Source organism: Somniosus microcephalus, chromosome 12 (assembly GCF_052327205.1).
Source record: "Somniosus microcephalus isolate GS21.2 chromosome 12, FLI_Smic_1.0, whole genome shotgun sequence".
Classification (NCBI taxonomy): Eukaryota; Metazoa; Chordata; class Chondrichthyes; order Squaliformes; family Somniosidae; genus Somniosus; species Somniosus microcephalus.
The window spans coordinates 194,150,370-194,174,847 of record NC_140998.1 but is presented as its reverse complement, the minus strand read 5'-3'; the positions used below and the strand labels follow the sequence as shown (position 1 = coordinate 194,174,847).

The window sequence follows — 24,478 nt, the reverse complement described above, 5'->3', positions numbered from 1 at the left end:
TATTACAGTGAGGGGTGTGGGGTATATCAGTGTTACATTGAGGGGTGTGGGGTATGTCAGTGTTACAGTGAGGGGTGTGGGCTTTATCAGTGTGTTACAGTGAGGGGTGTGGGGTATATCGGAGTGTTACAGTGAGGGGTGTGGGATATATCAGTGTACAGTGAGGGGTGTGGGGTATATCAGTGTTACAGTGAGGGGTGTGGGGTGAGGGGTGTGGGGTATATCAATGTTAGTGACAGGTTTCGGGTATATCAGTGTTACGGTGAGGGGTGTGGGGTATTTATGTGTTTTACAGTGAGGAATGTGGGGTATATCAGTGTTAATGTGAGGGATATATCAGTGTTACAGTGAGGAGTGTGGGGTGTATGAGTGTGTTACAGTGAGGGGTGTGGGGTATATCACCCCTCACTTGCCTTGATGAGTACAGCTCCAACAACACTCAAGAAGCTCGACACCATCCAGGACAAAGTAGCCCGTTTCATTCACAACCCATCCACCACCTTAAACATTCACTCCCTCCACCACCGGCGTACCGTGACTGCAGTGTGTACCATCTACAAGATGCACTGCAGCAACTCACCAAGGCTCCTTCGGCAGCACCTCCCAAACTGGCGACCTCTCCCACCTAGCAGGACAAGGGTAGCAGGAGCATGGGAACACCCCCACCTCCAAAGGCAAAGGCAGGTATATGGAGTTAGGTCACAGATCAGCCATTATCTCATTAAATGCCAGAACAGGGTCGAGGGGCTAACTGGCCTACTCCTGTTCCATTGCTATGGTGTTGCTCAAAGTAAATCAGAGTTTTTTAACAACAGGGATAGTATGCCATGTAGTATATCAGAGACACCAACTTAGTGAATAAATAAGTCAAAGAGTGATTTCATTACATGGTCTTCTGGGATTTTTACCAGTACTTTGGGGATTGAATTTGCAGTTTTCCATGAAAAACTATAAAACAGTGTTCTTTATTATATGTACCTTTACCTATGCTCTCAATTTTTACTATTTTTTAAAGTTAGTAGTCGGTACCTAATTGATTAGCAGCACTGGTCCTGGGTTTTAGTAATATAAGCAACCTGGATTTTGTAGTGTGGAGTGGATGAGCCTGGGATTTGATGGCACGGTTGGGGTCATTGTTGCCAGGTTTGGCAAGACAATTAGGTTAGGTTTTTTCATGCTGTGTGGGGAAAAATGGCTTTGGGCAGGTGCCTAATTTTTGGGCTAGTTTGTTAACCGAAAGTGGCATTTCTTTGCAGGTCTCACTTAAATGTGCTGCTGCTAAACTCACAATTGGAACGTTGGATCCCATCTGCACGTCGCACAAGTGCACCCCGTTGCTATGGGGACTGGTTGGCCCATACACAAGCGCATAAACTTGGCAACGGTGCAAGGCGGGGTGGGGAGAAGTCTCAGATCACGATAGTTTAAGCAATTGATGCCTGTGTTGATTTTGGCTTGAGTGGCGTGCTTAAGCTTTGCATTTAGCGGCGCGGGGACAAGTCCCGCCTTCCTTCACCAAGATGGCGGCCGGTTGCCAGGGTAACCCGGGCCTGTCGCCGGGGAGAAATCCTTCAGCAAGATGGCGGACAGTCGCCCCGCTCACCCGGGGGGCCGGGCTTGGTGCTGCGACGCAAACACGAGGCACCGCGGGGTCTTATTCCCGCCCTTTGTCTTTGGGCCTTGGTTCAAAGGGCGCGCGCTCGGCCTCCCTGTGCGCGTGAGGCAGGCTGTCTCCTCACGCCGGCGCTCGCGCCCTGCTCAACCCTCAGCCGCAGCGCTCTGATTGGCCGCAGCGCCGCCCACGTGTCGCCCTTCTGTCGGCCCCGCCCCCGGGGGGAGGCGGGGCTATAAATAGAGGCGGCGTCGCCGGGCAACCGGCAGAAAGCGGGAGGCTGCAGGAGGGGGAGGAAGAAGAAAAAAAAAAGAAAAGGCGGGCGGGGAAACCACATTCTCACTCATTGCACACTGTACAGCAAATGCTGAGGGATTGCAGCTAACAAAAATCCGGTCACAAATAATTTCTGACGACAAAAGGAACTAAAATATCCTGAGGAAAAAGCAGGAGCTGGCAGGTTACTGTTAGTCAGAAAGAGACTCAGGTCGTGTTAGTCTGAGGGAAAGTCAGAAGAAAAGACCGCTTCAGATATTAGTGCCACATAAACTAAACACTGCTGCTGACAGGAAAGTCTTTCACTCAGATTCGACTTCATTTTAGCCCCGCAAGGTGACAGAAAAAAGGAAGAAATAATCGACCCGGGGGCAAAACCATTAAACAGACTGAGGGATCGAGAAGGGCACAAAAAGTCGAGGGAAAAGTTGAGTAAATAAGGTGGCCAACCTCAGGAAGCGATGGGCAAAACTCAGAGTGACAGGGAGGATACTGAAGAAGGCAAGGCCATGTCTGAGAAGAGCAAATCGGAGGTGAGATGAGGGCAGATTTCAAATGGAAACCAGAAAGAAAATGCTGGAGAAATGTATTGTTTGCAACTTGAGATGGGGAAGATTCAGCTGCTCAGTCTCAAAAGATACCAATCACATTAATACTGTCAGTAGGGAGTGGCTGAGTTCCCCAGTGTTTAGATTGGATCACTAACATTAATATTGAGCAGTGAGACCATTTGGCCCATCGAACTTATCCTTCCAGTAGAAACTTAAGATTCCCTTATCACAATGTCTAACTGCTTAAATTAATTCATTTTAGTGTTTTTGCCTCTACTACCCTCCCCAGGTGACCATTTCAGGTACTGATAATTCTTTCTGTGACCTGAGTTCTGAACTTCTCTTTTACCAGGTTTATCCTAGTCTTGTAGTTACAATTTAACTGAAAGTACTGCTGTGGATTTGCCTTTTCTATTCCATTTAGGACCTTAGGTCTGATCAGAGACTGAGCAAATCTCCCAAAACATGAGTGATCTGATCGAGGTGTTTAAAAAGAAGGTCCACCACCAGCTTCTCAATGCAATTGGGGATGGGCATTAAAGATGGTCTTGTTAGCACTGACCACATCCTGAGTTAAAATAAAAAAGGGAATTGACAAGATAGCTGATTTCCAAGCGTTATTTTTCCAATCGGCAAATCTATCTATATATATAAATCGGTACATCTGTCTGTCATTCTGTCTGTCATCGCGTGTGCGTCTGTCGGGCTATGCGCTCGAAAGTTACAGGGCGTGCCTACGCGCGCGTTACCTCCAAAGAAAGCTTACGCTTCCGAGACGGTTTTAAGCGTATTTACGTTTCGGCTGGGCTAAAATCGCGCCCGCGGTATCCCAAAAACCTTCAACGTTCTGCACATTAGCATCTCATTATCCGCTCATTAGCGACAGAGTGACCTCGAGCTCGACCAATCGTACGCCGGGTTGCTGGCGTGTGCCGCCGGGCCAATCGGTGCGTGTGTGGCCGGGCCTTATCGTTCTGAACCGAGGTGAGTCGCCGCCATCTTGATTCCAAACTTTTCCTTTCTTTTTCCCGCTTTCTGCGTCTTAAAAAAAAACGTTGCTTTTAAAACACATATTGTTTTTTAAAAAATGATTTAGAAAGTAATTAACTTATCTAATCTCATTAACTTTCCTACCTTTCCCCGTTTTTCCAGGTAGGCCTAGAAGCCTCGGCGTCTCCTCCGCACCCACGCCCGAGCTAGGCACCTCCCGGCACCACTCGAAGGCTGGAGGGCCGAGCCTCAGCCCAGCGCCGCTAGGGTGCGCGCGCAGCAGGAGCTGAGACGCGGCATCTCTCTCTGGCTCGGCCGGGGGGCGGGGCTTGCTGAGCGTCAAGCGTTACCCTGGCAACCGGGCCCGCCGGCCGTCTCGCACAGCCGCAATCGGCGGTCTTCACCTCGGGGGGGGGGGGGGGAGGCCGCGACCCTCGGGAGGGGCCGCGACCCTCGGGGGGGGCGCGCGCGCAGCAGGAGCAGCTGAGACGCGTCGTCTCTCTGGCTCGGCCGGGGGCTGGGGCTTGGTCAGCGTCACGGTTACCCTGGCAACCGGGCCATCCGGCCGCCTCGCACAGCCGCAATGTTGAAGCCAGCTCGGGAGGCCGGTGCTCGGAAGATCGCGCCTCCGGAGTTCGGTGCTTGGTTGGTGGGGGGGCGAGCCTCGGGGGTGGGTGGGTGGTGGGCGAGCCTCGGGGGTGGGGGTGGGTGGTGGGCGAGCCTCGGGGGTGGGGTTGGGGGTGCGAGTCTCGGGGGGGCCAACCTCTGGAGTTCGGGGGGGTGGGGATCAGGGGGCTCGGGAGTTTGGGGGGACGGCGATCAGGGGGCTCGTGGACTCTCCCCCTTCCCCTCCCCCCCTCCTCTCTCCTCCTCCCCTCCCTCCTCTCTCCTCCTCCCCCCTCCCCTCCCCCCCCCGCCCTCCCCTCCACCACCTCCCCTCCCCTCCCCTCCCTCTCTTCCCCCCAGTCGCTCTCTCTCTTCCCCCCAGTCGCTCTCTCTCTTCCCCCCAGTCGCTCTCTCTCTTCCCCCCAGTCACTCTCTCTCTCTCTTCCAACAACAACATGCCCTCGAAAAAGCCTCGGCACCGCCGGGCACTTCAGCTAGTCTATATATACCCTAAATCGGTCGATCTGTCATTCTGTCTGTCATCGCGTGTGCGTCTGGCGGGCTATGCGCTCGAAAGTTACAGGGCGTACCTACGCGCGCATTACCTCCAAAGAAAGCTTACGCTTCCGAGACGGTTTTAAGCGTAATTACGTTTCGGCCGGGCTAAAATCGCGCCCGCGGTATCCCAAAAACCTCCAACATTCCGCTCATTAGCATCTCATTATCCGCTCATTAGCGACAGAGTGACCTCGAGGTCGACCAATCGTACGGCGGCTTGCTGCCGCGTGCGGCCGGGCCCTCCTACGGTCGAGTGACGGGACGATTGACCAATCCTACGCTTTGGTGACCTGACGGTTGACCAATCGGTGCGTGTGTGGGCGGGCCTTATCGTCCTGAACCGAGGTGAGTAGCCGCCATCTTGCTTCCATTCTTTTTCCTGCTTTCTACGTCTTTCTTTTCAAATATACATTTCCAGCAAAATAAAATTCAATTTAATAAATTCTTTTAAAATAAATCACTCATTTGTAAATATTTTATCTAACCTGAACATTCTTTTTCCTACCTTTGCCCGTTTTTTTCTTAGGCCTGAAAGCCTGGGCCTTTCTTGCCCAGCCAGGCCCGAGCTAGGTAACTGGGCTGCTGCTAAGCTCCTCACCCACCCCCCCGTGTCACGTTACCCGGGGCAACGGCGTCAGCCACGAGGGTCAGGGTGCGCGTGCAGCAGGAGCAGGTGAGACTCTGTTCCGCGCTCGGGGGGGGGCGGGGCTCTCGAGAGTGCGGATCGGGTTACCCCGGCAACGGGAGTGCGGGCCGGCTGGGGCTTGGAGAGCGGGGCTCTCGGGAGTGCGGAGCGGGCTCGAAGAGCGGGGCTCTCGGGAGTGCGGGGTGGGGTGGCTGAGGCTTCGAGAACGGGGCTCTCGGGCATGCGGGGTGGGGCGGCTGCGGCTTCGAGAGCGGGGCTCTCGGGAGTGCGGCGCGGCAGGGTTACCCCGGCAACCGGGCGTGGCCGTGGCCGTCTCTCAGCCTCAAGCCCTCCCTTCCTCCCTCCCCCCCCCTTCCCCCCCTCCCCATTCTTCCCCTCTCCCCTTCCCCTTCCTCCCCCCCGCCCTTCCCCTCCCCCCCCGCCCTCCCTTCCCCCCCCGCCTGCCCGCCCTTCCCCCCCGCCCTCCCTTCCCCCTCCCCCTTCCCCTCCCCCCCGCCCTCTCCTCCCCCCACCCGCCCTCTCCTCCCCCCACCCGCCCTCTCTTCCCCCCCAGTCGCGCTCTCTCTCTCTCCCCCCCACAGTCGCTCTCTCTCTCTTCCAACAACATGCCCTCGAAAAAGCCTCGGCACCGCCGGGCACTTCAGCTAGTCTGTAATAAAGGGACATCTATTTAAAATTAAAACTAAGCTTTTGAAAAGTTAATCCAGGAGAAAATTATTAATAGGAAATATTGTGGGAATGTGAAGTGCACTACAACAGGAGACCATTGATGCAGAATTTATTCAGGTATTTAAAAGGGGATAGATACTTGGGTTGTATGGATATTAATTGAATGGAGAATTATGGGGAAAATGAGGTTAAAAGAGTAGATCTACCATAGTTAACAACATGGTGAAGCTTGCTGAATGGTCTTTTGCTGTGTACCTTGAAGTAACCAGACTGATCTCAACTATGACGTTCGGGTGAGTGTGGATAAAGTCACACTGAGGGGGAGGAATCGGAGGCTTTCACTATGGGTGTCCTTGAACAACTGGCTCAAAAACAGCAGTACCAAAAAACCTGCTTTAAGGTTTTTGTGTACAATTGGCTCTGGAATGTTGCATGTGAGCATAAAGAAGGTGAGGAAGAATAATTTAGAAAAGGGGATGGTGTGTGGGAGCATTTTTAGCCATTTTGCTTTGCCTTTCCAGACATCCTCTGGAGCATGGTAGCACCAACACTGATTGTAGAAGGTCTTGAGACAACTTTCCTTCAAGGCATTTCAACATCACGCTGCCACGATATTGATGGCTTCCAATAAAGGCTGGCTGTGCCGGCCCATTCAAGTGGTGTGGAGGATATTCTTTTAAAGATTGGCAGATCTGACAGGGTAGCTAATCTTACAATTGTAGTTTGTGAAGATTACAGATAAAATGCCAAGATGTATCAGAAATTACATTCATTTTATGTCTTCAGATTCTAGAGAAGCTGAAAGACATTGCCGTTTATCTTTCCAAAGATGATTGGGCAGAGCTAAGTGAATGGGTCGACATCCGTTATAAGAAAGTGCAGCAGAATTATGAAACCATGCTTGCAGTAGGTTTGTACAAGATCAATTATTTTCTTGCTTTCAACATTTATCCCTTCCTCTCCTGAACACTCTGATTCGTACTGCCATACAATTCTTCCAATATTACACCCAAGTGGATATTCTTCTCATATGTGGTTAGACATTTTGGTTGGGATTTTCCATCTCACAACTGCTGGCACACATTAGGAACACATATCGGGAAATGCAGCACCCCCAACCTGTGATTCGCTGAATATTAATTTACTTGCTTTGAAAAAATCCTGTCTGTATGTAGGCTTGTGATATGGGGGACAGTGCAGCTGATCCTGATCTCACCTGACTATCAGAACACCTCCTGTTGTACCTGTGCGGCTTTTCCCCCACTTTTTGTACAAAACTACTAAATGATTGTCATTAAAACTAAATGAAGAATAAAAACAGTAAATATTGGAATAAGGGAGGAAAGCTCTACATCTCAGATGCCATCAAGGACCTTCCTTTCCCTCGGTACTGAGAGTGACCGTCAGCTGTCACAAATGTAAATCTTCCTTTGGACTCTCCAATGGGTCCAATAGGGGTCAGTGGCATAAAAATCTGGGAGAACAAGGCTCTTAGAGGGCATGGGTCTGAGTGCTGTGCTCCCAGCTCCCCAACATAACATAAAAGCTCCTTTTCGTCTGATCAGTCTGGGCTGGATTTACATCCAGATGCCATTGATGAAAGGAAAGCCTCTGTGCTGCTCTTACCTGATATTATTCTAAAATGGTTCGATTCAACAGATGCCTTACGTTAGTAAGTTAAGTCAAATTAAATACAGGCAATTATCAACTGTAGATGATTGGAATATTTTAATTTTCACAGGATTGAATGTTCCAGATCCAGCGTTCATGTCAAGACCTAGCAGTGGGCACCAACCCCGTGTGTATGTTTCTAGTGACTTGGATGAGGAGTGGACGCCTAAACTTCTTGTGAAAAACCCACCAAGTAAATTGAATGTGTTTTCTTTGTTAAAGCATTAAATGTGCTTTTTTAACACCCTGAATATAACCAGTTTGTCCAGCAACTACTACATATTTTTTGTCAGCAGGCAGTTACTTTGAAGTTTTGGAGAGCTGGAAATATAAGTAAATTGTCTGATCACATTTTCCCTTATACATGTGTAATTTTTCTTCACTTTTTATCTGCATAATATGTTGATTCTTTTTTGGGCCTGAATAAACAAGATATTTTTAGAATCTTCATGCTGTTAACATAAATAAACTGAGAGCTGAGATTATCTCAATCACACTGATGTCTTTCTTTTTTTAAGAGTTCAGATTCTTTAAGCCTCTCCTTAACAATGAAGATACCAAGAAGACTAAGAACGAGAATACCAGAAAGGTAATTCAAAGTGAACAGAAATTCTTATCAGACTAATATGTCAAAATTCAAACAATCTGCTAGATAATCACGGCAGGCCTGTCAGCATCTGAAGGATATACCGATACAAGTTCCCACCCAAACATTAACCAGTCTTTCTCCTTCAGACACGAATTGAGCTGCTACATACTTCCAGCCTTTTCTGTCTTTATCTCAGATTTATATTAAACAATTTTTCTTTTTCATTCTGCTGCATGAGAGCCCAATTTACAGTCCATGGTGCCTGGCAACTTGGTTCTATTTTTATTTATATTTCATACTTGGTTATTTGTCCTTGAAATTCATGGCCTGGAGAGTTGGAAAGGTCTCTTAGTGCTGTTGGTGGATAAATCCTCCACCAGCATCCCAAAATCTGTGAAAATCAGCAACTTGAAATAACTGCAAATTAATCGGAACATGGACATCAATTTGATATGTTGCCCATGAGGCTCCATAATATGGATCTAGCTCGTTCATGAAGACAAAACCCCTTGGTCACTGCTGCTGTACTAACATTTCAAGGTTCCTCTTCCTGTCGTTGTAATCAAGAATTGCAATTCTCATGTTAGGAACTAGATTTGAGGGGCAAAATGTCCAGTGACGCAGGCAGCCCTTAATTTTGGTGACAAGCATGGCAGATAGTTTAAAGAAAATTGTATCTGCTTCTAGATCCTCCATTGATTTCCTCTCGTGGGCTCTTGTCTCTGACTAACCTTCTGTAGCTATGATGCTTCATGAACGAGCAATTAGCTTTTACTTCAAGAAGAATGTTCTGTGTGCAAAGTGGTTTGAATCTAAAATACTTTTCTCCATGTGTGGTACGACACGCCCAGACAAATTCAATTTTGATTCTTGCGCTGTGCTGAGATTTGGCAATGGGGCAACCCCACTGGGCCTCAGGGTTCCCAGAAATAAAATTAGTCAGGGTCCCTGCTCTTGATTGCTGTGTTTTGAGCTCTGCTGAAAAAGTACATGTGTGTAGAGTTAGAGGAGACCATGATCAAGCTGTGCTTTGGTGCCTCCTGAATCTTGAGTTGCCTGCCAATACTTGCTATCCAGACACATGGACAAGGCACAGGAGAACAATTAGTACCTTTAGAACTGTAATACAATTGCTTCAGGAGAGCAAGGAGAAAACGGTGAAGGCAAGTATCGTAGCTGACAGGTACTTATTCATACAGTTAATACCTTATCTCTCATTTTTTTGTATTCTAAATTTCTGTGTGCAGCCTTCAGAAACACAGCTGGTGGAATGGATGTGCTAAAGTTAGGAAAGATAATTCCATGTTCCACAGAATGAAGATCATTGTTTCCAGCTGCTTGTTTACATCAGCTGAAATTCAATGTTAGTTTTTAGGCACTGTCAAATATTACCTCTCTTTTAGGGATTGTGTGTGGTGTGGGAAGACCAGAGGTGAAGGAGTGAAAATATGTGTCGAATCTCCTCCTCTCCCATTTTCCTGAAGGCACTGATTCATGAGTAGATATGTTTCCTTAGTCTGTCCTGACTTAATGGGCAGCCATGTTGGTATTTGTTAAATAGCTGTTCTTCATGTGTTAGGCTCTCATTGTTGGAGAAGGTCAATCCTGTTTTCATATACACGCACACAGACCTTTCCAGAAGTGATGATTAGTTAGCAATCATTGGGAATCCTGGCTAATTTTATTCCCTCCGTTGCAAAAGGGTGCTGAGGTTAATTTAATAGGTTTACTACATTTGCTGAGATCAGTATCAGTACAGTACAGTATCAAACAAGGGAACTATCTGATATGTGTGGCTCAGCACTACACTGGGGAGCAACTGCATTTCCCCAGTTGGGTAATTGGGAAGCTCTGTTTATTAAATATCCTACAATAACTAATGGAGAGGAACAACAGACAACTGCTTTGACTTGTAATGCAGGGAGTCCTGAGGCAGCTATTGTCTACTTCAGGTGCTGTGAGGTACATTTTCACTCTCACATTCTGCATTTCAGAACCAAAAAACCCCGTCACAGATTGTGTCCCATTTCGAAGTGGCTGAAGATGACGTTTTCCGAGGCTTCACTGAGGAAACTGCTTCAGCTAAGGAAGAGACTGTTTCAGTTCAAAAGATCAGAATAGAAACGAGCACCTTGGTTTGTGAAAGTGAAGCTCGTAGTGAATCCAATAAAGGTATTTGTCCTGGAATAAAGGATTTCAGTAAAGTATTTCTATTTTGAATAATTGAGGGTATTTTAATGAGCAAGAGATGCCCTATGTTGATAATGCCACCACACCAGTAGTCATTCAAATCAGATTAACGCAATATCTTGCTGATTTATGTAAATAAAGAAAGACTTGCATTTATATAGCGCCTTTCACGACCACTGGACGTCTCAAAGTGCTTCACAGCCAATGAAGTATTTTTTGAAGTGTAGTCACTGTTGGAATGTAGGAAACGCGGCAGCCAATTTGCGTACAGCATACTCCCACAAATAGCAATGTGATAATGACCTGATAATCTGTTTTTTTATGTTGGTTGAGGGATAAATATTGGTCAGGGACACCGGGGATAGCACCCCTGCTCTTCTTCGAAATAGTGCCATGGGACCTTTTATGTCCACCTGAGAGAGCAGACGAGGCCTTGGATTAACGCCTCATCTGAAAGACGGCACCTCCGACAGTGCGGCACTGCCTCAGCACTGCACTGGAGTGTCCGCCTTGATTTTTGTGCTTAAGTCCCTGATGTGGTACTTGAACCCACAACCTTGTGACTCAGAGGTGAGGGTGCTACCCACAGAGCCATATATCTTCAGCATCTCCTGTTCAACTAAAAACAAGCTTTACATACAAGAATATTAAAACTAATTGGTTCAATTTTTGATCCTGATTTTCTGGATTTATTCCACAGTTGTCTGTACTGGAAAGATCTTGGGGTCAGCAAATGAGGAAACCACCAAAGAGACTGAAAGCAGAAGATACTGTTTGAGAAACAGAGAGAGAAAAGTTTACACTGAAGAAAGGGAACTTTGTGACGATGATTACCTGTGTATGTGCAAAGCAACCTATCCATTTCCTCAGGGCAGGAATAATTTACTGGGCATTTTGGTGTGATGACACAGGGGCCTTGGTAGGCCAGGGGATTGGTGGAGCAATGCAGCATGTCAGAGTGGTGGGACAGGAGTGCAGGCCTCTGTTTGCCCACAAATAGGCACCGATTTTCCTTTTTCATGAAGGAATAACAATCACAAATATGATCCCCAAACTATTGATAATAATTCTGGAATTCGCTCATGAATTATTATATGAATTTCATATGAATTTCAATAACCATAAACTAATGGCCCCTGATTACAGGGAATAGCAGCCCTTTGTCTAGGATATTGAAGCATCCTATACCAGCCTACAGCAGGACCTGGACAACATCCAGGCTTGGGCTGATAAGCGGCAGCTAACATTCAAACTTATGAATGGCAAGCAGTGACCATCTCCAAAGAATTGATGATGCAGCCAGAATTAAGTTGGGTGTCAACATGGTTTGAGAAGGGGTGTGGGGCTAAGATGATGGCATAACTGAAAGGGCAAATTTGAGAAGTGGCACTGTACCCTAGCGTGATTTGCCTGATGGTTTAGAGGGACTTTTGTTACTGGATATGCAGGTTGAAACACATTCAAAGAATGAGGAAGCTATAACCTATAGGAGGTAATTCAGCCTCCTTGTGCAAAATTCCCTTCCTGCCCACTCCTAATCGTATCTGGTGTGGCACAGCTTGGAGATACTGTTGACAGTTTTTGCAATGCTGTTGTGAATTGAGGTCAGTACTGCCTTCTTGGAGTCAAGAACCGAACATGTCGCCCAGAACAAGCCCTTGTATACAACAGAGTGGGGGAAGACCTGACTGGCACTGGGTGTAATTTTCATAGAGAGAAGATGCCCCAAGTGTTTTTCCCAGCTGATAGTTCACAGAAATATCATACTTGTGTGTGCAGACTGAATTGCAATCAAACAATGAGGAAGATCAAATCTATGATAGGTAATCTATCCTTTCTCAGTACTATCCCCCTTCACCCTCATGAATACTGAATAATGAATTGAAATCCTGATCCATCTTTAATTTGTATTTTATGTGTTAGTTTGTGAAGACTGCGAGACATTTTTTATTGAAGAATGCCCTGTGCATGGCCCTGCAGTGTTCTTAAAGGACACGGTGGTCGAATTCGGTCAGCCAGATAGAGCACGTTTAACCCTTCCGGAGGGTCTCAGCATAGCGACTTCAAAAATTCGAAAAGCTGGTCTTGGTGTATGGAATGAAGGGCAGGTTATTCCCAAAGGCGTTCACTTTGGACCTTATGAAGGAATAGTATCAAATGAAGAAGCAGAGGCTGTCAGTGGGTATTCATGGGTGGTAAGTGACTACTGTCGTTATCAAGTTCCTTATTTTATAAAAAAAATTCAGGACTTATTTGAATTTATTTTCTATAAATTATCCAAGGTTCCCATTCCTAGTTGCTACTCAGAGTCCTACTGGTAAGTAGACAGCGAGTGAAGACAGAATTAGTCTTTGCTGTGAGGCCTCTTGTGTTCACTTAGCCTGTCAACACATGGAAATGTTCACAAATGAAGAATGGATTTCTGGGTGTGTTTATTGTAGGGCTGGCAGCAGCCACGGAACTACCCGAACATGACTCACCACCATCAGGAAGCGAGAAAGCAAACATGCCTCAATCTGACTGAAACCCACCAAACACCACCACAGAGGAAACAGTTGCAATTCACCCCACTGAGACCAAAGGTGTATCAAAGTTCACAGCACCTTCCCCACAGCTGATAGTGTCAGTGCTGAGAGAAAAATCCGCTCTCCACACAGACAAAGATCCTCTCACACCACTGAGGCAAAGTCAGACTCCCAACTATTTATAAAAACTCTGCCACCTGCCCTGCCTCCAGCTGAGGCAGCATTCTCACACTCGGAAACAAAATCCCTCACTAGAATTCCTCCCCCCCGCACTGCCCGCCAGCTGAGCAATTATTGAATTCCGTGGCCGCGAATTTCGAAGTTTTAGCGCTCGCCGTTCAGGCCGGTTTTCCTTAAAAATGGTGGTCGCCTCACTTTTGGCGGGTCCTACGATGGCCGCCATTTTGGGAGGTCGGCACTGCTGCCGATGCCTGCGCGCACTCCAGATATTTAGATGAGGCAGATCGTGACGTCAATAAGTGTGGAATGTTGGTTTGACACAATATCTGCCATTTTCGACATTGCCGCTCCATTTTACGCCCTCTCCCAATCGCGACCAACTGACTATATGTTCAGCAGCACTGCTATTTAAAGGGATCATCAACAACATACAGCTGACTTGCTTTTTGATCTGTCCTGGCTCTGTCACAGTTTGTGCGACTGTTTGGAGCTTTCTACAGTTATTTAATGTTGCTGAGGTGACAGAAAGCCTTGCTACTCATTTAAAGGCTTCTGCTCCCACCACTTGCTCCCAGTCATGGGGTCTCTACTTGCAGTCCCCCTCACGCTTGAGTATGACGGAGATGGAGTGGAGGCAGTGAAGAAGAAGACAAGATGCTTGCAGAGGAAGGATGAGGAGGGGCAGGAGGTCTTGCCCACCCAGGGTCTTCCAAGAGCACTTCTACCTGCGCTTAAGCCAGGGGCAGTGTATTAGGAGGCTCCGATTCACCAAGGAGGCAGTCACAGAACTCTGCCACCTCCTGCAGCCAAACATGCAGCCTCAGAGCAGAATGGCTCTCCCAGTGGCCCTGAAGTCACCGTGTGTGATGAAATATTCCATTCATCACTGCCTGTGACTGTGGTTGGTTTCAGTTTCATTTCCCTTACCTCTGTTCCGTTTCCTCACCATTGTATTGTACTATGTGTAGGGCTCTGCCCATACCTGGCCCATTGTATTGTACTATGTGTAGGGCTCCGCCCATACCTGGCCCCTATGTAAGCTGGCCCAGCCTGTAGCACATCCAGTATGGCAGAGCTCTGGATGGAAGATACCTCTCTCCTGTGTGTTACCTTCTAAGTCAATAAAAGCCTTGTTTTGTTTCGCTAACATCGAGTCTCGGATTTATTGAGGCACATCACCGTGGCCCTGAATTTTTTCACCAGTTTGGACCGGGAGATATAGTTAACATCTCCCAGTTTGCTGGGTCATTGACCTGAAACGTTAACTCTGTTTCTCTACAGATGCTGCTTGACCTGCTGAGTTACGAGACTCCCAAAACAAGTGCTCTACTCGGAGCTCCAACATGGCAAGAGAGCCCCAGGTGGGCAGAGGAAACTCTTCAAGGACACCCTCAAAGCCTCCTTGAAAAAGTGCAACATCACCACCAACACATGGGAATTCCTGGCCCAAGACCGCACAAAATGGAGGAGAAGCATCCGGGAAGGCGCCGAATACCTGGAGCAAGCAGAAGCCAAGCGCAAGGAGCGCATGTCAACCCAAGCACCCCACCCACCCGCCCCTTCAACCACCGTCTGCCCCACCTGTGACAGAGACTGTAGGTCCCGCATTGGACTCATTGGTCACCTGAGAATTCATGTTTAATGTGGAAGCAAATCATCCTCGAATCCTAGGGACTGCCTAAGAAGAAGAAGAATTTCCAGGATTTTCTGTTTTTATCCCAGTTTGCTGCCCATCTCTGCAACCAGGAGGTCACAGAGGCTGTCAATTCGAGGAGAAGGGACTTCATTGTCTTCTCTCTGAACAGAGAGAAGTAGGAGGAGCACGCATGTGGCTTTGCCAGGCTGGAGGGCTTCCTCATGGTGCAGTGTGCCATCGACTGCACACATGCGGGCACCGCATACCAATCCTGAGATGTTCCGTAACTGCACAGGCTACCACTCACTTAATGTGCACTTCTTGTGCGACCACGCCCGGTGCATCATGATGGTGAATGCCCGGTATCCTGGCAGCAGTCATGATGCCTTCAACCTGCACCAGTCCGGTGTGCCAGCAGTCTTTGAACCACCACGTCAAACCCAAGGGTGGCTGCTTGGAAACAACAGCTATCCACTCTGCCCCTGGCTGATGAGTTCCCTCCACAACCTCACCACTTGTCTCCAGCACTGATATAACGACTGCCATGAGGAGTCTCATCGAGCAGACCATTGAGGTTCTCAAGCAACAGTTCCGCTGCGTTGACCACTCAGGAGGAGCCCTCCAGTACAGGCTGGAGCGGGTTTCCCATTTCGTGGTGGTCTGCTGCATGTTCCACAACTTGGCCACATGAGGGCACAGCCCATGCCACCACGGGTCCATCAAGCCTGTCCCAAAACAATTGTGATACCTTGTGTATCACAATATATACACTCCATCCCACCCAAAACCATAAAATACCAAGGCCAATTTGGGAAAGAAATATCTGGGAAATTCCTTTCTGACCTAACGAGGCGATCAAAACTAGTCCAGGAGATCACTCCTGTCCTTAATTCCCTGCCGTATCTACCTTCTGTAAGAGGTGATCTCTGCCCCAGCCAAAAACAGGTCCAGCTCTCGCTTGAAAGAACTCTGTGAGTCCGTGTCCACTACACAAGATGGCAGCCTGTTCCTGAGGTCCACTATTCTATGGGAAAAGAACCTCGTCCTGACATCTAACCTAGATCTAGACTTGTACAACTTAAATTTGTGACCCCTAGTCCTTCTTAACCTATTTAATTGAAACAAACTATCAGCTGGAACACAATCATTCCCTTCAACCCTTCATTATCTTCTGAACCTCAATCAAATCCCCCTTAAGTCTACGCTTCCCTAAAGTGTAGAGTCCCAAAGCTTTTAGCCTATCTTGATAACAAAGATGCTATCCTGATAAATAAGAGAGGAGGAGGAGGAAGTGAGCAGGCAGGCAGCACATCCCCGATCCAGATGGGCTGTCCATGAGCACCTCAACAGACTCTGGTTGCAGTGAGTGAAACCCCAGATCCCCGTTGCTCACCACTTCCCCATCTTACCATCCCTCTGTCACAGAACATCACAGCGTCCTCCTGGGCACAAAGCTGAAATGAGAGCCACCACAAAACACATTTCAAACATAATTTATAAATTTATCAAATTCAAATCAAAAGAACAAAGTCAGCTAATCACCCTTGTGCATTCCCATAGTGTCTGTCTTAGGTGTGCCTTTTCCTACTCTAATGCTTCTACGAAGTGCTCCCCCAGTGGCTGCAGCAGCTGGTGGAAAGCTGCTGACTTTCAGTGGGGAGACGACAGATGGGCCTGCAGGATGACCTCGAGCAGCTCTGGCCCTAGAAAGCCCAGCTGTAGACTGCACCACCTTGGTATGGGCGGCAGAAGTCTGGGCTGGCTGGTGCAAGCGCACTGGCAGGGTGGCAATGGTGGGAGTACGAATGCTGTCTTCTTGAGGGAAGACAGCAGGTTCTTGCTCCACGGGGCCACTGCCACTCCCTTGGGATGGGGCCTCAGCATTATTAGCCATCTGTTGGAGCACAGATTGCTGGACTGCTGTGACAATCTGCAAGCACTTTTCCACACTCATAAACCCAGCCACAATGGCATCAGTCTGAGCTTGCGTGGCAACAAGTTGAGACTGTAGGAGAGCAGTCTGCCCTTCCACTGCAGCAGTGAGACGTTGGGTCGCTTCCATTGTGCTGCAATGGAAATGCGAGTTCGCCCATCATACCCAGCATCATGGTTCGGTCCACAAGTTCTCTAATGGAGTTGCCCATTATTTCCACCCTGGAAATCATGGGCTCCAAGCCCAGCGCAAAACCCCATAATATTGGAGCCGGACTCCTCCATGCTCCTTGACACTGACCAGAGGCTCTCTGGCAGGCTTGCCATTACACCAAGCATTTCTGTGTGCAGGCCCATCACCCTCCTTCTGAAGGCTGCCCCATCGAGAATATCATCTGAGTCCTGTGCAGCAGAACTCGTGCGTAATCTCGCCCTGCGGGGAGCTGGCACCCGAGCTACACTTTCCCACTGGCTTGGCTGCAGCTCACTCATGCCTGGTGATTCACCATGTGCAGATCCTGCCTCTATACTACCCTCTAAAGTACGGGCAGTGCCAGTTGCTGAGCTGGTGTCTGCGAATGTCAGTTCCAGTGTCGCTGTGTCTTCTTCTCCTCCATCACTCTCCTCCTCCAGAACTTCAGGGACAGGCTGGGCTGCTGGCAGTGCTTGGGTATCTCAAAGGAGAAATGCACAAGGGTCGGGTTGTGTTGAGGTAGGAGGGAAAGCCAGATATCCATGCATACACCATCAACAGCGTGCAAGTGAAAAGAGATTGTGGGATGAGGGATAGTGGGCTGTGAGATGAAGGATTAGGTATAAGCATACCGTCATCATCTGCAATGTTTTTCGCTTCCCCGCTCACCACAGACTCTGTCACTGCCCCAACAATTATTGCGAGCACTACTTCCTTCAAGTCCATGTGGTTCTCAAATCTGACTTACCCTTCTTCTTACTTCTTAGGCAGTCCCTGGGAACCAAGGATGACTTGCTTCTACATTAAACATGAGTTCTCAGGTGACTGATGAGTCCACTGCAGGACCTATAGTCCCTGTCACAGGTGGGGCAGACAGTGCTTGCAGGGCAGGGTGGGTGGGGTGCTTGGGTTGACATGCACACCTTGCATTGCTTGTGCTTGGCTGCCGCTTGCTCCCAGCGATGAGACTTGTAGGTGTTCAGCGCCTTCCTGGATGCTTCTCCTCCATTTTGTGCGGTCTTGGGCCAGGGATTCCCAGGTGTCGGTGGGACGTTGCACTTTTTCAAGGAGGCTTTGAGGGTGTCCTTGAAGCGTTTCCTCTGCCCACCTGGGGCTCTCTTGCCATGTCAGAGCTCCGGGTAGAGTGCTTGTTTTGGGAGTCTCGTATCGGGCATGTGGACGATGTGACCTGTCCATCGGAGCTGATCGAGCGTGGTCAAAGCTTCGATGCTGGGAATGTTGGCCTGAGCGAGAACATTGATGTTGGTGCGCCTATCCTGCCAATGGATTTGCAGGATCTTGCGGAGGCAGCGTTGGTGGTACCTCTCCAGTGCTTTGAGGTGCCTGCTGTACATGGTCCATGTCTCTGAGGCATACCGGAGGGCGGGTATCACTACTGCTCTGTAGACCATGAGCTTGGTGCCGGGTTTGAGGTCCTGGTCTTCAAACACTCTCTTCCTGAGGCGACCGAAGGCTGCACTGGCACACTGACGGCGGTGCTGGACTTTGTCATCGCTGTTTGCCCTTGTTGACAGTACTGCCACCCGATGACCCTTCACCCATCTGCTGGTGCTCCCGGATGTTGTGCGGCAAGTTGGCCTGCAAGAGAAAGGGAAGTGTCAGTGAGTGTGGTACAATATGTTTGGGTGATGTGCCTGCCTTGGTTGAATAGCTGGCAATTTGTGCAAGGTGTGAGATGTGGGTGTAAGTCTTCCAGCTGTGGTAAGTGTGTGAGGTATGAGTGGTGCTGGCTAGAGATTGTTGGTGGGTGACTGATGGGGGTGTGGTCCATTGAACAGTGTGTGCGATTCATGGCACAGATAGTGGGATATGGTATTTGAAGATGCATTTACTCACCTTGACCAGTCGTGTGAGGTCACTAAACATTTTGCAGCACTGGATCCAACACTCATCATACTGACAGCTTCAGCAGTCTCCACCCACAGCCTTCTTGTGTCCGCGGGCCTCCTGCCCCCTGTTGGTAGAGGACCTGAGGATGTCATAGAACCTCCAGGATCAAGGCCTCCAGTGCCACATCAGAAAATCTCCTTGCCCTTTTTCTTGGCTATTGGGCCATGGTTTTCTCCACAATGACAATGAGGTGTTTGTGCAAAAAAGCACTTCCCCTGTATTAGAGCCTCGAACAAACGTTATTGGCCACTAGACTCCACCCAATATTGGCCCCCCGAATCAGCACTAAGACAATCAGCAGCACATTTCAGCGCTACGATCATTATAATGAGCAGGCAGCATGAATTTTATGTGCTGCCTGCACTACTTTGAACGGGCGTGGGCACATCGTGCTGCCCGCACCTGTTTTTGGGCCTTATCCAATTTCTAGGCCTCTGTCTATTGCATTCTTAGCTTGATTCCCCACTCCTGTTTTTGAGGAATAGAGCCTGTTGGTATTGGGTGACCTTGTAGCTGTTATCATTTTAATCCAATGGCTTTGTACTGGAGCCAAAGTCAACTAAGAATGAGCCTACGTTCCAGTCCCTTGTACTTTGTTCATCTTCTGATTAATTTAGTGCTGCTGCTCTAATTCAGGTATTATCCTATTAAAGCAGCTCCAGGAGATTCCCAGAGCCTGCTGTCATTGTATTTATGGACAGAGGTGAGTCAGGCATCACCTCAACAAACTCTCATCATTCCTAGTTTCAGAATGTATTGAACAGCAGTTGCCAAATCCTGGGCGCTCTGACAATGCAGTAATTCAGGGACCTTTTCCGACTTTACAAAGCTTCCTGAAACTGTTCAGCACCATTATACTATTTTTCGAGCTCCTATGCTACATCATTTCAGTCCCAGCCATCGTGTTGAACTGGGCACTCAGATGAAAAGGTATAATCACAGAACACAGGTAAAGGAAGGTCAATTTTTACTCAAAGACGTGGGAGGCGATGTAATGGAATCTTGCAATACGTGTTAAGCCTTATGACAGTCTAATAAAAAGATAAAGTTGCTTATAAAATTTTTATTAATCCAGTCTTTTTATCAAAATACTTTTCTGCAGATCAGCAAATCCAACAAGGATTTTGAATGCATTGATGCGAAGGATGAATCTACATCAAATTGGATGAGGTGAGGGAAGACTGATACCATATTGTGAGGATCACAAGATTGTAATGGATGAAGAAGATCATTCGTCCCATTTCATATGATCCATCCTGTAAAATATCCCGCCCAACAACCAGTCAGCCTCTCATTCTGGGTGGCTGTGGCTGGGAAAATGAGAATTTTTTTTCAAATCAGTTCTAGGCGTTAAATTCAGCAGGAACTCCGGGAAACCCGTATTTCTGGATCGCTGCATCTCCCCCACCCCCCGTCAGACACTCGCTCCTTAGTAATATTGGGGCCATTATCTTTCGTATCTACACTGAAGTGATTGGTCCCCACTGAGAGCCCTCTCCTGACAGTATGTTTGAAATTGAAATTTGTCCATGGCTGGGGACATGTTCTCTCATTCTAACTCGCTATACTAATATGCTTTACATTCTGTATTCATTTTACAATTTTAACTTATTTTTGGCCACTTAAATATTTGTGTAAGAAGTGAAATTATAAATAAGGGACATGAACCAAGACAAAATGGCTCCGCCGATCTGAGTGCGGCAAGTAATGTCAGCAATCAAACTGTGTACATGCAGAACATGAAGTCCACCAAGGAAGTAACAAAACAAACTCAGCTTAAGACAAAACAAACTCAGCTTAAGGCACAAACTATAATGAATGTGTATAATTGGACAAGGGAATTGTTGCTAAGGGAACGTGATTGAGTGAAGACATTTGTGTGTAATATTTTGCTTATCCGGCTCATAAAATGTATAAAAGGAGTTTCGCTACCACTGACAGCGAGAAGAGGGTTACTAGACTGCGGAGTCTTTAAACTCTTCTCCCGAAGCACTTCATATAATAAACTGTGTGTTTTTACCTTATACAGAAGAGAGTGAATTAATTTACACTTACAATTTGTATGTTATGTTCCAGGTTTGTTAACTGTGCCAGACAGGAGGAGGAGCAGAACCTTGTAGCCTCTCAGCACTGCGGCAAAATTTATTACAGGACCTGCAAGCCTGTTCCTCCTCGGTGCGAGCTGCTGGTCTGGTATGGTGATGAATATGCCAAGGAACTCGGTATCAAATGGACCACAATGTCGGTGGCAAAACAAGAACCAAAATGTAAGGATTCTGACCAAAATTGGGAACTGTAGCCAAAGTATCATTTGTTTTCTGTTACAGTCTCAAAGGTGTTTGATAAAGTGCGACGTAATAAACTTGTTAACAAAATTGAAGCCCATGGGATCAAAGGGGGAATGTTAGCGTTGATTCAAAATTGGCCATGAGACAGAAAGCAAAGAGTAGTGCTGAATGGTTGTTAATGAGACTGGGGGGAAGTATACAGTGGTATCCCCCAGGGGTCAGTATTAGGACCCCTGCTCTTTCTGATACATATTTATGATCTGGACTTTGACTATTGGGGGCATAATTTCAATGTTTGCAGATGACACAAAGCTTGGAAACGCAGTAAACAGTGAAAAGGATAGCAGAAGTTTTCAGGAAGATGTAGATAGACTAATGACATGGGCAGTCGCATGGGAGATGAAATTTAATGCAGAGCAGTGTGAAGTGATGCATTTTGGAAGGAAAACTGAGGAGAGGCAACAGACACCTTAGGATTCACATACTCAAATCTTTGACGGTGGCAGGGCATATTGTTAAGGCTACTAATAAATCATTTGGGACCCTAGGCTTTATCAATAGCGGCATGGAGTAACAACACAAGGAAATTATGGTAAACCTTTATAAATCACTGTTTAGGCCTCAGCTAGCGTATTGTGCCCAAATCTGTGCACTGCACTTCAGAAGGAATGTCAAAGCCTTTCAGTACTTGGGCCTCAGTTATTCACAATTTATATAAATGACTTAGATGAAGGGACCGAGTGTAATGTATCCAGGTTTGCTGACGTTACAAAACTAGGTGGGAAGGTAAGCTGTGAGGAGGGCACAAAGAGCCTGCAAAGGGGTATAGACAGGTTAAGTGAGTGGGCAATAAGGTGGCAGATGGAGTATAATGTGAGGAAATCTGAGGTTATTCAGTTTGGTAGGAAGAATAGAAAAACAGAATATGTTTTAAATGGTGAGAAACTATTAAATGTTGGTGTTCAGAGAGATTTAGGTGTCCTCATACAGGAAGCACAGAGTTAGCAAGCAGGTACAGCAAGCCATTAGGATGGCAAATGGCAAGACGGTCTTTATTGCAAGGGGGCTGTAGGACAAGATTAAGGAAGTCTCACTACAATTGTGCAGGGCTTTGGTGAGACCACACCTGGAGTACTGTGCACAGTTTTGGTCACCTTATCTGAGGAAGGATATACTTGCCTTAGAGGCGGTGCAACAAAGGTTCACTGGATTGATTCCTGGGATGAGCGGGTTATCCTATGAGGAGAGATTGAGTAGATTGAGCCCATACACTGGAGTTTAGAAGAATGAGGGGTGATCTCATTGAAACATATAAGATTCTGAGGGCGATTGTAGGGTAGACTGAGAGGCTGTTTCCCCTGGCTGGACAGTCGAGAACTAGGGGGCAGAGTCTCAGGATAAGGGGTCGGCCATTTAAGACTGAGATGAGGAGGAATTTCTTCACTCAGGGAGTTGTGAATCTTTAGAATTCTCTGCCCCAAAGGGCTATGGATGCTGAGTCATTGAGTATATTCAATGCTGAGACAGATAGATTTTTGGAATCTAGGGGAATCAAGGGATATGGAGATCGGCGGGAAAGTGGAGTTGAGGTCGAAGATCAGTCATGATCTTATTGAATGGTGGAGAAGGCTCGAGGGGCCGTATGGCCGACTCCTGCTCCTAATTCTTATTGTTCTTATATAATATAACATAAAAACACAAAATGCTGGCAATACTCAGCAGGTCAGACAGCATCTGTGGAGAGAGAAACAGAGTTAACGTTTCAGGTCGATGACCCTTCGTCAGAACTCTTATGTCCTTATGTTATGTGGAGACTAAAGAAGCTGGGGTTGTTCTCCTTATAATACTCCTGTGAAGTGCCTTGGGACGTTTTACTACATTAAAGGTGCTATATAAATATAAGTTGTTGTTGTTATTTATAAAGATACAGTGAGTTTCATTGCACTGTTGGGGCCTCTGCAACTCCCAGCCAGTTCCCCTGCTCTTGTATTCAACACTTGCTGTTTAATTTTCTGTCCCGTTTTAAGAAAACTGATTTCCACACTGGTTTATAAAAGTTATTGAAAGAGTATTGATATCTACCTTGTTCCTTGGAGGATTTCAAAGACTGAATGTATGAACCTTGAAATCTTTGGTAGTATTCTTTAAAGGATGTGTTTATTTGCAACACCTGAAGCTCTGATTGGTTCCCTTGGATGACAAGTCCTGATTGCTGATTGGTCCCCTTGGGGGACAAGACACACCCAGCAGTTTCTCTGGAATGTGTAATTAGATCCTCCCAGCCGACGTAATCAGTTACTTTGCCAAAGTGTAATTCGAGCCATTCTGACTGCGAACTCCAGACAGAACAGAGCTCACTTGGAACAGACAGGGCTCACCCTCGCGGGTTAAGACCATCTCCCACCCCCCAAACAAGTTCCTGACCTCCTCCCCGCCCAACATCCTGACCCCCTCCCCATCGCACCCAACTTCCTGACCCCCTCCCCATCCCACCCAACTTCCTGACCCCCTCCCCCATCCCACCCAACTTCCTGACCCCTCCCCACCCCACCCAACTTCCTGACCCCTCCCATCCACCAACTTCCTGACCCCCTACCCCCCATCCCACCCAACTCCGACCCCCTCCCCACCCCGCCCAACATCCTGACCCCCTCCCCATCCCACCCAACTTCCTGACCCCCTCCCTCCCCACCCACTTCCTGACCCCCTCCCCATCCCACCCAACTTCCTGACCCCCTCCCCATCCCACCCAACTTCCTGACCCCCTCCCCATCCCCACCCAACTTCCTGACCCCCCTCCCCACCCCACCCCACCCAACTTCCTGACCCCCCTCCCCACCCCACCCAACTTCCTGACCCCTCCACCCCACCCCACCCAACTTCCTGACCCCCCTCCTCACCCCACCCAACTTCCTGACCCCCTCCCACCCACCCAACTTCCTGACCCCCTCCCCACCCCACCCAACTTCCTGACCCCCTCCCCACCCCACCCAACTTCCTGACCCCCTCCCCACCCCACCCAACTTCCTGACCCCCTCCCCACCCACCCAACTTCCTGACCCCCTCCCCATCCCCACCCAACTTCCTGACCCCCTCCCCATCCCACCCCAACTTCCTGACCCCCTCCCACCCCACCCAACTTCCTGACCCCTCCCCATCCCACCCAACTTCCTGACCCCCTCCCCACCCCACCCAACTTCCTGACCTCTCCCACCCCACCCAACTTCCTGACCACCCTCCCCACCCCACCCAACTTCCTGACCCCGTCACCCCACCCAACTTCCTGACCCCCTCCCCACCCCACCCAACTTCCTGACCCCCTCCCCCACCCCACCCAACTTCCTGACCCCCTCCCCACCCCACCCAACTTCCTGACCCCCTCCCCACCCAACTTCCTGACCCCGTCACCCCACCCAACCTCCTGACCCGTCACCCCACCCAACTTCCTGACCCCC

The 24,478-nt window shown here is 48.3% G+C and overlaps 1 protein-coding gene and 1 long non-coding RNA gene across 2 annotated transcripts in view; both read left to right on the top strand.

The window, feature by feature from the left end:
• LOC147109831 (uncharacterized) overlaps positions 1-24,478 on the top strand; it is a 296,962-nt gene that overhangs the window by 102,574 nt on the left and 169,910 nt on the right. The gene's annotated exons all lie outside the window — the stretch shown is intronic.
• Positions 7,662-8,168, top strand: LOC147109833 (uncharacterized). Its single transcript, XR_015080363.1, has 2 exons — positions 7,662-7,772; positions 8,098-8,168. It is a non-coding gene; the product is annotated as an uncharacterized LOC147109833 (long non-coding RNA).